This window comes from Stegodyphus dumicola, chromosome 4, assembly GCF_044657685.1.
Source record: "Stegodyphus dumicola isolate Sdum_Otavi_A_Nest chromosome 4, ASM4465768v1".
Taxonomy (NCBI): domain Eukaryota; kingdom Metazoa; phylum Arthropoda; class Arachnida; order Araneae; family Eresidae; genus Stegodyphus; species Stegodyphus dumicola.
In genome coordinates this window covers 100,119,279-100,134,149 of record NC_140771.1, presented here as the reverse complement: position 1 = coordinate 100,134,149, position 14,871 = coordinate 100,119,279, and positions in this window count along the sequence as shown.

Below are 14,871 nucleotides of genomic sequence, written 5' to 3'. Positions count from 1 at the left end.
CTTGGAAGGTGTTCTCTGGATAGGAGAGGGAGTCCATACATCTGTTAGATATCAGGTGTCCTCGCTGTCCGTCACAAGTCAACAGAAATGGCTGTAGAGTGGTGATGCATGGAGTCCTGATAAGGAAAGTAGCTGCCGAAGAAGAAAACCGGAGTAGAGTCCAGTTGAACTTCAAATTCAAGTCTCGCATAGCATTTACTATGAAGTAATGCATCGACATGTAATCAAGTGACTGACGAAATGCCAAGCAGACAATATTGATATAACGCAGAAGTTATCATTATCAAGATGTCATCCATCTTATGCTTTTTCTCACATATCATAAGTTGTCGTGTTCTGTTCCTACATTTTATTAAGTTCAATAAAAGCACCAATTCAAAACCTTTTATTTTACTTACACCTCGTAGGCTTCTTTCATTGTCTACCACGCATTCTACTACATTCCACGCTTACACAATCGACTCTAAGCATCCCATACAATCATCATGCAACGGTAAATTTGTTCCATTTCTTCAAATATTTATAATGTTTTAATGTAATTTATTTATTTATTTTGAAGAATAGTTAATTTTGAGTTAAAGCAACTTTCCTATCACTCTCCTTTTCACCCATGCTTTCATGACAGAATGTAAATTAGATAAAGAGCGTTTATTCAGATTGGCGGGGGGGGTGAGAAAGAAGTACTATTTAAGCGATAGTTTCGCAAGTTGATTTTAGAGCGTGTTCTGTTTATTTCAGGCCATGTTGTTGCCGTCACTAAATAGCGATTTGGTTCTGTAGCGTTGAGTGCTTCTAACCATTAAGCTTGCCTCGCCTGCTTCTACGAGCCAGAGACTTCCTACGCGTTTACTTTATTCTGCGAGCCATTAGGCTAGTCTAAATTACATTTTATTTTAAGTTCAACATTACTTGTTTAAGTTAAGCCAGAAGTGTTGGTTTATGTAATACCAAGTGGGGTCAACTGTTAAATTCGCTGTGATAATAAAAGGGCTATTTACTCCCTTTTTCTGACTCTGTCTACCTACAGTTAAAGACACGAAGATAATTCCTCAACAGTCTTTCCAGAAACCGTGAGTTTATGCTGCCAAAAGATATAACACACTACAGTTCAATTAAAAATAGAAAAGCTACGTATATTTAAATTCAAAATGCAGGCAGATATTCAAAAATGAACTTAATAATTTTGATCAGTCATCAATAACTTACCTCGATGTTAGAAATTCACGAGTTTTCGACTAAATTTAGGTTATAACTGAAAAAAAAAAAAAAAAAAAAAAAAAAAAATGCTTGCATTAGTGATTTAGGATTTCATAATCGATAAAACAACTCATAGAATTAAAATCACAGCTGGACCGCCCAAACTACTGATTACACATAGTTTTCAGATACTTTAATTCTATATATGGTAAGTTAAACATTTAATTTATTAAGTATAATTTTTATACTGTGAGAAAATAAAAAAAGTTCCATTTTTACATTTACAGATATTCCTAAACGAAGCGTTGAAAATATTTTCCTAAACGCCATAATATTACCTTGAGTGAAGAAACTTCGTAACTGAAATATGTGCTCTGGATTAATATTTAAAGCAATAAAACCTTTAGCCCAATTTTCGAACACACTGTTAACTTTCTTCTTTAGCTAAAGGCAGAAGAAATATTAAAAACGGCACCAAACAGCTTTTGCTTTTACAAAGTGAGAGAAAAAACATAAGTTTCTAAATGAAGAATTGATTAAAAAGCGCTAAAATCATTTTGTGATTGATCGACTAGTAGATATCTACAAGCAGTTTCATCAGTGCAAAGTTATTCAACTTGTAGAGCCATTAGGTAATTTTTGGAAGCAAAAGAGATGAAAAATTAGTAACGCCTTTGCCGGGAATTGAACCATGGACCTCTGAAATACCGGCTCAGTGTGCTGACCACTACACCCCGAAAGCACGCTAGGAAGGCAAAAGAAATACCTTACATACTCCCTCTTTTAAAGGGCGACTGGGGTTTTTAGGGGACCTAGTCGCCAATTATTAGGTGTGGGGGAAACCTCAACCAACACTCTTTTAGTTCGGGCGCCACTGTAGAGATATTATGTATTTCTTGGAAGCAGAAAAGATGAAAAATGAACAAACGCCTTCGCCGGAAATCGAACCACGGACCTCTGGAATACCGGCCCAGAGCGCAGAACTACTACACCACGAAGGCACGCTAGGAAAGCAGGAGAAATACCTTATATACTTCCCTTTTAAATGGCGACTCGGGGTTTTTAGGGGACCCAATCGCCAAATCCTGGGTGTGGAGAATCCTCATCAAACACCCTTTTAGTTCGGGCGCATATGTAGAAACATTAGGTTTATTTTTGGAAGCAGGAGAATTGAAAAATTAGCAATGCCTTCGCCGGGAATCGAACAACGGACCTCTGGAATATCGGCCCAGAGTGCAGAACCACTATACCACGAAGGCACGACATAAAGGTGGGAGAAATACCTTCTATACTCCCCCTTTTAAAGGGCGACTGGGGTTTTTAGGGGACCCAGTCGCTAATTCCTGGGTGTAGGGAGACCTCATCCAACACTCTTTTAGTTCGTGCGCAACTGTAGAGACATGTAATTTTTGGAAGCAGGAAGGATGAAAAATGTGCAAACGCCTTCGCCGGGAATCGAGCCGCGGGCCTCTGGAATATCGGCCCAAAGTGCTGAACCACTACACCACGAAGGCATGCCAGGAATGTGTGAGAAATACCTTATAAGCTTTCAGGTATATATGCAAGAAATTTTTTTCCGTTGTTTCTCAGTGCTTGCTCATCGTTTGTGGTTATTCACTCCAGAAATCGCTAAACTAAAAACTATATAAAATACTCTTATTACAGTTGTTTGTCACGGGAAAGACAGCTGATGCGTGTCAAACTTTCAATTACAAGTAAATAAAAGCTGTTAAGAAGACAGTACTAGAACGATCGATATGTTAATTGAGATTAATGACAAATTTAGTGCTAGGCTCTTGATATTAGTTGCCTGCAATGATTTATGCGAATTTAACTTCAGTTGTTTTTCGTCAATATTTGGATTCCAACCAGGAAAGGGATAAATATCCCGGGTCTATTAATTAAAAAAATGTTTTTTATAAATAGCAGATGAGGTGATAGCCAAGTTATTGTGCCTGTCTAGATATTTCTTTAAATTACTGGAGTGTAACGAAAAGATAGTTGTTTAAATATCATTCATTTCTTTCTGATTGTATAATAGCAGTAACTTTCTGTATGATTTAAGCTAATAAAACTTAATTTAGCAGTAAAACGCATTTGAGTTCTTTTTAAAAAATTGTGAGTTTACTTTTTACTAATATTTGACGTGATAACTAGTCATAAGCAGGTTATGGTCTATTGATGAATAAATCCTTTAAGCTTAAAATCTATACACTATGATACGAACTTGCAAAGTTAAGCAGTTTTATGCATATTGTTACTTGTTGAAAGTTTACAGAGATCTTCTTTGTAAATATGTCAGATGAACGGGAAGGAAATTGAAATTTTATGGAGATAGATAATATTTCATACAGCAAGGTAAGCATCTATATAATGGCCAAGAGAGAGAAAAAAATGTAATGCAAGTTTTTAAAAGAAGAATATTGCGAATTATCAAAATCTTTCATAAAGCAAATCTAAATCAGTAGTCACCTATAAAGCTGCTGTTCTGGCAAGACATTCATAGATTCTGAACTAAATAATTGAACTAATTGGCACACAGCCAATATTTATAACATGAGGACTTCTGGAAACTTTGATAAAATTTGTTTCAAAGGGCTTCGAAAATGCGTTTCTCGAAATTTCCAGAATGGTGGCAAATTAATATTAGCTATAACAGCGGTTATTGTTATGGATCAGTCAGAAGGGATTTTACCCATCTTTCTGGCTCTGTATGCATTTTCTCTACGTGACTGAAAAATCGATCCATTCAGAATATGTAAAAAGTAATGCATGAAAAAGGCCCTTACGAGAGCAATAAATAGTCACAAATTATCTTAAAGAAAAATGCATGATAAGATTATTATAAAAAATGCATTGAATAAATAAACAAATAAATTACACACAGAAATATTATTACATAAACTGCCTCAAATCAATAAATAAATATATTACACACAAGATTATACGAAGTTTATACGAAGTGTACTAATTGGATAAGTAATTAAATTATAGACAGCACTTGTAAAATATGTAAAATCCTAAATTTTAAAAAATAAAATAGCAAATATATAAAACTTTTACGTTGTCAATAAATGCCAAAAATTCATTGAGAATGTAATGATTGAAAATTAAGTAATTATACATATATTTTTAATTAAGGCAGATGTTGTTAATTTAAATGATTTCAATGCTCGTTTCCAACCTTTCTTTTGAACTTAAAACAAATATTTGGGAAATAATTTTTAAAATGAGTTAAAAATGTGCCAAAGAGAAAAAAATTACCATAATAGCATTAAGTCGTTGAATTATAATTACTTCTCTGAAACACAAGAAACATTTTTGAATTCAAAATATTACTAAAAGTAGCAAATATAAATAAGCTCTTGATGAAGAGGGACCTGTTTGCCCTCGGAAGCGATTGAGGTTTTGTCTAAATCCACGCCAAATACAGGGTTATTTCTTTACTAGTTTCGCTCTAGCGTGTTTCTCTTCTGATTAAAAATTAAAAGTCATTGGAATAATTTAAATTTTTATTCAGCTTGACCTAAATATTTTTCACTAATTTTACTAAGAAATATATTTACTGATCAGTGAAGTTAGGATATTACGACGAAGATAACACAATTGACATCTATTTTACTTGAAAAAAAAATACTTCCATTATTTTTTTATCTGCTTGCCATTATAAAAATTTCTTATTGGTGCTAACTTTAAGTAAAATCTTTTTATTTTTTGTGTCTCTTGTAAGCTTACATCAAAAGGTTTTCAATATTTGAATCATTTCTAAACATCTCTCGGCGGTTACTGAAGCAAGAATAAGGTTCTACTTTGCTGTCACTTTCGTTATATTCATATGATGAATTTGAACTACAGCCTGCTGAATTTGAACATTTTTAAGTGTGTACCACCTGTTTTGTGTACATTCAGAAAAATCTTCAAGATATGAAGTTTTATCTTCGATTTGAATTCATTCGCTTCAGACTTTGGTAGCGTTTTTTAATTCTGTAGTTATTAATAAATTTTTGTTACATTATTAATGTCTGTTATTTGTTTCTAAGTTGGAAGTGATTATTAGTTGATGCTTTGGTTAAAAGACTGTTGAAAATAGCGTTTGGAAATCAATTTAATCTAGCTCTTCTGGAACTTTTTAACAACAATATTCTTCTGTTTCTTCATTTCCGTATCCCTTTCTTACAATCACATTTCTAACACACTAGTAGTTCATCTAAATTTTTTATTGTACAATGAACGCCTTGAAAACATTAAAACCTTTAAACATAAAGGCTTTGATGATAGAATTATCACACCAGCATTTGTTTCATATCTGGGATATCCTTAGATGCAATCAGATGTTTCAAGCTATTTTTGCGATTTTTTTCCGCTGTATTATTTCCTTATATGACATTATTCGAAAAAATAATCATCAGCTATTTCTGTTAAATTAATTACGATCTGATATCAGCCTTCTCTTATTTGCAAGAGAATTTGTTCTTTTATAGACCTATCAGTGCTTTTATTTATTTATTTTTTTTTAAATACGCCTGTTAACTTCAGGCTTCCTAGACACTAGATGTTTCATTAAACGGAAAAACTTTCACATTATTTTACCAGGATTCACTCGCTATGCATAAAATGCAATCTGCTATCGACTTATTGCTATCGTAAACTTTTATTGCTGTCATTATATAGAACTTTGTTTCCTGAAATGCCATCTAGCCTTCGAAATGTGACTTGTAAAGTTCCATGCAAGTAACTTAATTATGTTTGATACGCTAATCATTCACTAGAACTACGAGGATAAAATAAATGTAAAAGAGAAGTTTCCTAGTTTATGACTTTTTTGTTCAAAAGAAGAAATGCTTAGATTATTATTTTTATTAATGTTGAGGGATGAAAGTTCACTTCGTAAGTTAATATCCGTGAGAATAGAAAATATTATCCATTCATGTTGTATGGTATACATGAAGGTTTGGAATAAGATAAGCTAATGTTAGAAAACTTGTAGGCTAAAATGAAATTTCGCAGCAACATTTATTTTCGTTCTGTCTATCGTGGATTAATTTTCTTAGACTAACGAAGCTGTACCGTGTACCATTTATGAAACTTTTGCATTGAATAATAAATTAACAATAACAAAATGGCAATTAGGAAATAAAATGAGCCTTTCTTTTCATACGTATCAATTAAATAATATGCACATGATAGTGAAAATCGGCTTAGAAAGGAGCGTAAGAATACTCATGTTAGAAATCACCGATACTCGAACGGGTAAAAAGCATACGCACAAATAGGAAAAATTCAACATTAGCTGGTAAATGATTTTATAGACCATTGTAATGATTTCATCGTAATATATTCGTCGTTTTTCAGGAAAGAAGCGTTTTTTTGCCACAACCCTGAAACGGCTTTGGTTTTATTGAAGATTTTATCAATTTCCAGCACGTCATCTTTTTTTTTTTTTTCAAGATATTCATTTTATTTTAAGTTATTCTACCCCTTAGCAGAATATTTTGCTGCTTGAAAATGGACCTTCTATTCACACCTCGAAACAAATAGAATTTTTAAAAACCAAAGACTGTGTATGTTTGAAATTTCCCTAATTTAAAAACACTGAATACAAATTTTCATACAAATTTGTCTGATCAAACAGAGGAGATGTCAACCTGAAATTTTCGTCTTGCAGTGAAGAAATAGGCGAGGATAAATTCTATTTCTGTTTTAAATTATAAGGTATTTTTGCATCTCCCACCTTTTTCGCATGCCTTCGTGATGTGATGGTCTGCACGCTGTGCGCGTATTCCAGAGGTCCGCTGTTCGACTCTCGGCGAAGGCGTTGCAAATTTTTCATTTCTCCTGCTTCCAAAAAAAAAAAAAAAAAAAAAAAAAAAAAACCTAATGTCTGTACAGTGGCGCCCAAACTAAAAGGGTGGTGGATGATGATTCTCCACACCCATGATTTTGCGATTGGGTCCCCTAAAACCCAGTCGTACTTTAGAAGAGGGAGTATATAAAGTATATCTCCCGCCTTCTTTGCATGTGATGTGGTGATGTGGTGATCTGCACACTGGGCGCGTATTCCAGAGGTCCGCGGTCTATTCCCGGCGAAGGCGTTGCAAATTTTTCATATCTCCTGCTTCCAAAAAATACCTAATGTCCCTACAAAATTTCTAGATAAAAGAAAAAAAAATGTCCTTTAAATAATGCTTTAAATTTATTAGGAAGTGGAAAAAGGAAATACAATCAAGTGGTAAATTTCGACATTTTAATCCGAAAATAAAATTTTGTTTTGCTTCATAATAAACGCAAAATTATTCTATATTTTAATAATTTCAAATAGAAATTTACTTTTCTTTCTTACGGTCGAAATATGTTTTTCATTCGACTTTTCTGTAACGAGAATGTACTAGATATCCTATTTGCTGCACTTTGTCCCAGTTTAAGCCGTATATAGTAGAAATTATATGAAAGAGCCTGTTTGTGAATAAAATGAGTAGCAGCAAGAAGACAGGAAATTAAAGCCCTTTTACCCTGCTACATCACCGGATTTTCACTCCATACGTTTCCCAGAATAGATCGAAAAGAGATATTTTAGAAGGATACTACCACCAAGCTTCGTGACTTTGTGAGCAATGAAATTTTATGTTACACATTTGAAGTATGAAAGTTCTAAATGGTATTTTGATTTTTAGAGCTTAAGAAAGCTTCCTTAACTGAAAAGTCACTGATTTTAGCCTGACGATGGTTTTACATAGCATTTCAAAGCTTTTATAGCTTATTTATATTAAAATGTTTTTTAAATACAGTATTCTTCCCATCAGTTTCTACGTTGCATTAAAATCTCTTACAGATTTGTATCACTTTTGCAAGCATAAATAGAGTGTTTACACAATTTCAGAATGATTTCGATAAAGAAATTAAAAACGAAGACTTTTGGAATAAAAGTTTCTGGTTATAGCTTATTATTTGAAATTAGAAACGTCGTCTGTTACTTTTAAATGTGTTCTTTCAAAATGTCGCATGTTAACAAGTGTGAATTGAGGGATATATTTTTTAGCTTTGCGGAGAGAAACATGCTTATTCCATAATTTAGAAACGTTGTGAATTGCATGGTATTGAAATTTCTAAGCACAAAATAAGCAACATTTTTAATTGGAGAGGGAAAAACTCGTCAGTCATAAATTCTACATGAAAGGAAGACTCAAATGAATATCCAAAAAAGGTATGTATAGTATCTTACGTTTCTAAAGTTAAATCGTTACTAACAAGAGAAATTCCGCGGATGCAGAAATCAATTACACAGTCTTTATATACATCTGTAGAAACAATAAATAAAACGGTAAACCAAGATTTACAACTTAAGAAAACTAAAAAAACATAATGTTCACCAGATTTTGCTGAACCATGTGACTCAAAGTAGAACAATATGGAGTACCCTATATGAAAATTATTTAGCAGGAGATATATGGAAATACATTAGGATATTTAATGAAACATGGGATTACCTAAACGACTGAAATAAAAAAGCCTATTTATTACCAAAAACGAAGAGAAAAATATGTACAAACCTGGTTCCTTCCATGCAATAAAAAAATCAGTAAGGGTTTATAATTACTTTAGGATTTTCTTACAATGGTTTTGGTTTGGATTGATTTATTAGATTACGGTAAAGCACTCTAGGGCTATCTGCCTTAAGGGAGGGACGCCTTTGTAGGGGACTTTTTAAGGGAAATTGGCTAGAAAACACGTTACACATGGGGAAAACCACGAAAGCCAGCCCGTTCGCGGGATTCGAACCTCGGACCGAACTACCAGTGTTCAGCGACGTTAGCGCTCGGCCGCTGGTGGTTTTCTTACAATGGGAAATTTCAAGTAAGAGTTTTTCCATAAAATGTTTAAATTAACTCAACATAATATAAAGAGTAAGGTTTACGTTCGATATTTAGAAATTAATTCGATTTCTTCACCCCAGAGACTTTTAAAGAGTGAATCTTCGTCAAGACAAAGCAAGAAGTCATACTTCGAAGAAGATCATCGCATTCCTTAAGGGATGTTGGAACCCAAAAATCTTCAAAAAATGGTGATTACGGATTTTTGCATTTTCAAATTCTTTACACGTTTTTCTTTCTAAAAATACCATTCTTTAATCTCTATGAAAATTAGAACTGTAAAAAATCTAGTTTTAATTTGTCATCGAATGCTTTGATGAATAAGGATTTTTACATAAAAACGCGCTTTTCTCCAAACATGATTTTTTTATACTCGATGGAATTTTTCTCAGAAACTACTGCTCACAGGTACCTAAAATTTTTATGGCTTATTTATTAGGTTTCCCAATATTTACTAAAATGAGCTTTTTGTGATAAACTAAGAAACAAATTTTTTAAATGTTTTGTGTGAGAACAGTGCTAAATTTTATTATGCTTAACAAAATATTCTGTAAATTACTCTTAAAATTCAAAATGTTTCAAAAGCTCATTTCAGTATAATCAGATAGGTATACTTTAATTACACAAAAAAATTTAAGCGTGCACCTAGAGCAGATTTTGAGAAAAGATACGTCGAAAATGGCCAATTTAACATTCTCGGTATAGGGGTTGCTGATACGCCTTAAAAACTGAAAACTATTACAGGCAATATCTTTTCAACGTATTCCTACGAAGGCCCCTGACATTTCATGTATGGATTATTCTGCCTTTGGTCTCTTAAAAAGAACTCTCTCGAAGTTCAAAACTCACCACGAATGATGGACCCTGGAAAGCAGAGGAAGAGGAATAAATATCATTCTTCCAAGAAATTTCGAGAAAAGCTCTTTTGTTAAAGAAATCATGATGTCAACGTTTAGTCATGAAAAACGCCTATCAGATCTAATATTTAAAAAAAAATACTCTTTACATTTTAAAGATGAACTGTACGGCTCCAAAATCGTTCTAAAAATGAGTAAAAGCGTAAGGTTATTCATAAATGGAAATAAAATCTTTCTTGGTTAGTTAAATATCATAAAACAGTAGTGAAATAGTAGGTAAAGAAATAAAGTCTCTACTACAAACGGCGAAGGCAAATCTCTGGTGGATAGCAACGCATATCGGAGTTCAGAGAAATCAACATTATGAATTGTTGACAAAACAAGCCACTACGGATGTAAAAGCAAAGGAAATAAAAGTTTCAGGATCTTATGTAAAGTATTCTGTCAAGGAAATAATAATAAAATGACAGTCAAAAAGGGAAGTAACTGATATTAGTAGAACAACAAACAAATTCCTGCCTAAGGAGAATTTGAAAAGGTCCGATATCAAGTAATATTATTTCACGGTGTTTTCCCAGTTTATCTGAAAAATGCAGGATGTGTATGTGGATAAAGTGATGCAGATGTATTATATAGCTTTGTTGAATGCGATGGATTAGAAGATCAAATAACTAGTTTTCTAACGACTAATACAATTGGTGACTCTCTCGTAACACTGATACACCTTAAGAGAGGATGTAGATCATAACCGAATTTATGAAATATGCTAATGATAACGAAGGAACATTTTTCTGCAGCTAATTGTATTGTGATTTATTCTAAATATTGTATCACAATTGTTTTGGCATATTATCCATTGCTTGACATAGTATTATTGTTATACTGTGTAAGCAATATAATCACTCTGTAAATGATGTAAAAAGAAAAACGAGTGTTTGTGAGGCCATCAAATCTGTCTGGCTAGAAGGTATTTCAAATTATTATCTGGCTAGTATTAAGTATAATTATTAATTCAAACTTGTTCTTCTTCTTTGGCCTTTTGGCTTCGAACGATGATTTCTCCATTTGGAGAAGAGAACCGACTAATTAATTAACTTATTTTTGTATCATTTCAACTGTGTCGATTGCGATCAGACTCTTACGGAAAATGTCTGTGTCGAAAACGTTATTGCTAAGGATATTCAGAGGAACATGAAAATGTTCAGTATTATTTCATTGCTATGTATTTTGGTTGTAATTACTACTGTCGATGTATTAAAGCTCTCTCTATAAGTGTGAATTAAGTCCTTGAGATTTATCAAAAAAGTGGTTTCCTCTTTCTGTCGATATATTTTTATACAGACGGCACAACATTATACCCATTTATTTTATTTTTGTAAATATTAGAAACTTTTAAGGACATTTGGGCTCCTCTGTTTGTACAGGAAAAGTATAATTTTTGCTTGGAGGGCTCATTTAAAGATATTTCTGTTTTATCTAATCTTTCTTCTTCAAAACCTATTACGAGGAACCGCTTTATTTAAAATTACACAAAAAAGCCTCTTACTTTAACTAGCTTTTGATAAAAATGTGAATGTTATTCAAAGTCTACTCAAAATAAGTTTTTTTTTCTGATTTTAAATTTCAGATTGATTGTTTTCCATCCATTGATTTCAATCCTTTTTCATCCACTCGTATTATATTAAGATCCTTTCCTTGCTCTGTAAAATTTAATTCAGAAAAAAATTCAGTACTGATAGCGTAATATATATAAATATGTAAGATAAAAAATGTGTAAATCAACTTTACAATTTAATTTTGTAATAGCCTCTGCAGAGAACAAGCTGTATATCGGCTGTCTTGAATTATTAAGGACATTGCAAGTACAGGAAATGTCTGAGTGTGGCCGGAGAACAGGATTGAAAATGCAACCTAGTACTCCCAGCTGTTCAAAAGTAATCCACAATCTGTTTATAATTCGAATGATTTAAGAGTGTTTTCAAGTGCGCCAAGGTTCGAAATTATTGCGATGTTTTGAAGGAGAAAACTACGTCCTGTGGATGCGGAAAAACATTTCGCTCTTGCTTTCCCCAGTTACAGTAATACTATCAATAATTTTTTATTGATTGGCCCTATTCTGAAATTTTAAAATGTTATTTTATTACTACATTGGATTTTTAAGTACTTTTACTCCTTACTTTGTAATATTCTCACTAGTTTATTTCTCAGTTACTGTAGAAAGTGACGAATTTTAAGAACAAGTTAGCGAATAATCGCTTAAGTTCGTATAACAAGAAACAACAAGATGGAAGGGTAACTAACCCTTTATTATTCCAATAAGATTTAACAAAACTTCGTCTGGGAGTGTGCAATCCAAAGCCGACACTTGGGCTTGAACTTAAGAGACTAGAAATTAAACTAAAACTAAGATTAACTAAAGAAATATAGCCGAAGCTATCAAGATTCTAACCGAGTTGGCCCCTTAACTCTATTTGACTACGAAGCTTATCAAGGGCCTGAGTACGGCCGAACGTAATAACAGCTTTGAGAGAGAGAGAGAGAGTAGCCAGAAGGCATACGCTCTCAAATCAGAAACCCTGTTTCTCTCTAACTCTGCAAGTAGACTTCGCGGGTTAAATACCGCTCCTCCTCATTAAGTATTCAGAATGATTTCAAATCTACGTTCTGGCCGGAAGTAGTAAGTTTAAGTTAAGAATTTGACAGGAAAGGAACTTAAAACTTAACTGTTAATAAAATTAACATAATCCTTACAACTTACTTACTTTTTTAAAGTACTTTACTTTTACTCCTTTGTTAAATTTTTTAAGTCCTTAAAGTACTTTTACTTCAATCACTCTCACGAACAACAGCTCAGCCCTGAGGGATATTTACAAAAATGCTATTATACCGAAAACTCATTATGGTATTCGCGTATGGGTTGACCGGGCAGGGAAGCTGGTCAAGACAAGGCAGAAATTGGACTCATTGCAGAAGGCCTGGACACTTGCAATTACAAGATCATTTAGAACAGTCCCGAAGGAAATTGCGTGTCTATTGGCTGGTGTACTGCCTCTCATTCTACAATGTAATTTTACTTATGACAAATTTTAGCTGAGATATACTATAAAACTGAAAATAGTATATGACGATAAAGCAATTACCAGCGAGGCCTTTTTAGAACATTTATCTGAGTTCAAGCTATCATAGTGAATCTTACGGTATGTCCTACGATAATGACTATATTTCAACTGCAGAAACTGAAATTTATATAGATGGATCAAGGTTTCAGAGACTGTCGGCTGTGCTTCAGTTGTATTTTTCCACGTTACTGAAATTGATTGTAAAATGTTTACTCTAAGACCAGGAAATTCTGTTTATCAAGCAGAACTGCTGGCAATTAAAATGGTTTTATCCTGGATCAAGAATTTATCCATGGGGTATAACATTAAATTATACTCAGATGCCTTATCTGCAATCATGGCGCTTTTCCGCCCTTTTCAAAAGAATAAAATCGTTAATGAAATTAAGCATATTTATTTAGAACTACGAAAGAAGCATATTTTAAATTTACATTGGATCAAAGCTCACGCTGGTCATTATGGGAATGAGAGAGCGGATGCACTAGCAAAAGATAACGCCCTGGGTTTGGGGACGAAAAGGATTCTATTCAAGATTCGAAAAAGAAGACATGTACTAAAATAGAAGACAAGCTTATTAAAGACTAGAAAATTCTGTAGGAACTTTCCCAAAGAAACAAAAATTATCTAAGTTGCTTATAAATTAGCAACAAAATGCGAATTTTAGGACATGTAGATGTCAAATTCTCACTACGCATGGAAGGTTCCCTGCTTAAAAAGGTTCCACCTACAAGGAAATGATAAATGTAAAGTTTGTAATAAATTCGGCGATTCAAAGCACTTCGTCGAGGACTGTTGCCTGGATGGAAATGTGAGAGAAAATTTAAATTTACAAAGTTTGAAGATTTATTCAGTAACTCTAAATTATTTAGAAAATTTGCAAATTGTGAATGAGAATTTGGAAGAATATTGGTATCGAGATATTGGAAAGCAGAAAATAACATTGAAAACAGATATGATTGAAGTAAACTTATAAATTTAAAATGAATTTTGATAATATAAAGGAAATTTTAATAATAATAATTGAAAGGAAAATTTATAAAGGTTTAAAACTTATTAAATATAAGTCAAAACGATACCTATATATTCTGTTTTCACTGAGAGTGTTTGGAATGTATGTATTTGTTTTATGTATTGTGAATTTATATCTTTTATAGCAGGTTTTTCCTTTTTTTCATTGTTTCTTATGTTCGTTTTATGCTACTGAATGATGTGGTGTTTATATCAGTTTTACAACCTACCACCAGATGTTTATTACATTTCTTATGTTCGTTATTTAACTATTTATTTTGTTGCGTTTCGTTATTTAACGTTTGTTTTTGTTGAATAGTCCTGCCTCATCATAGCGTAATGGCTGCTAGGTGGGCTGGGAGCTAGTGCTTAAAACTAACTAACTAACTATAGTGGATTATTTAAAAACATGTAACACTGTTTAATGCAAATAGACAATTAAAATTTTTGGAGGACGAAGATGTTAACCAGAAACGGAGAAATACACCTACAAATTAAACGTAATTAATTACGTGTTGTATCATATATATTTTTAAATACAGTTTACATTTATAAACTAATCAGATTCTTAACGCACATCAACACTATTATTTTAGATCAATTCTGCCATTTCATTGAACAGAAATTTTTATAAGCTCTCCGATGGTATATATTCGCTTAAAAATATTAGTCAAGATATATTTAAGTACACTGACTCGCATCTTGAAATGTGTCCAGAGACGTTATAGTAGTGTATGTAGTGGTACCACGGTATACATCATTAATCCGTTCCATATCCTTGCATTAAATCCTGCTAAACACATAACAAACGAATATTTCCTG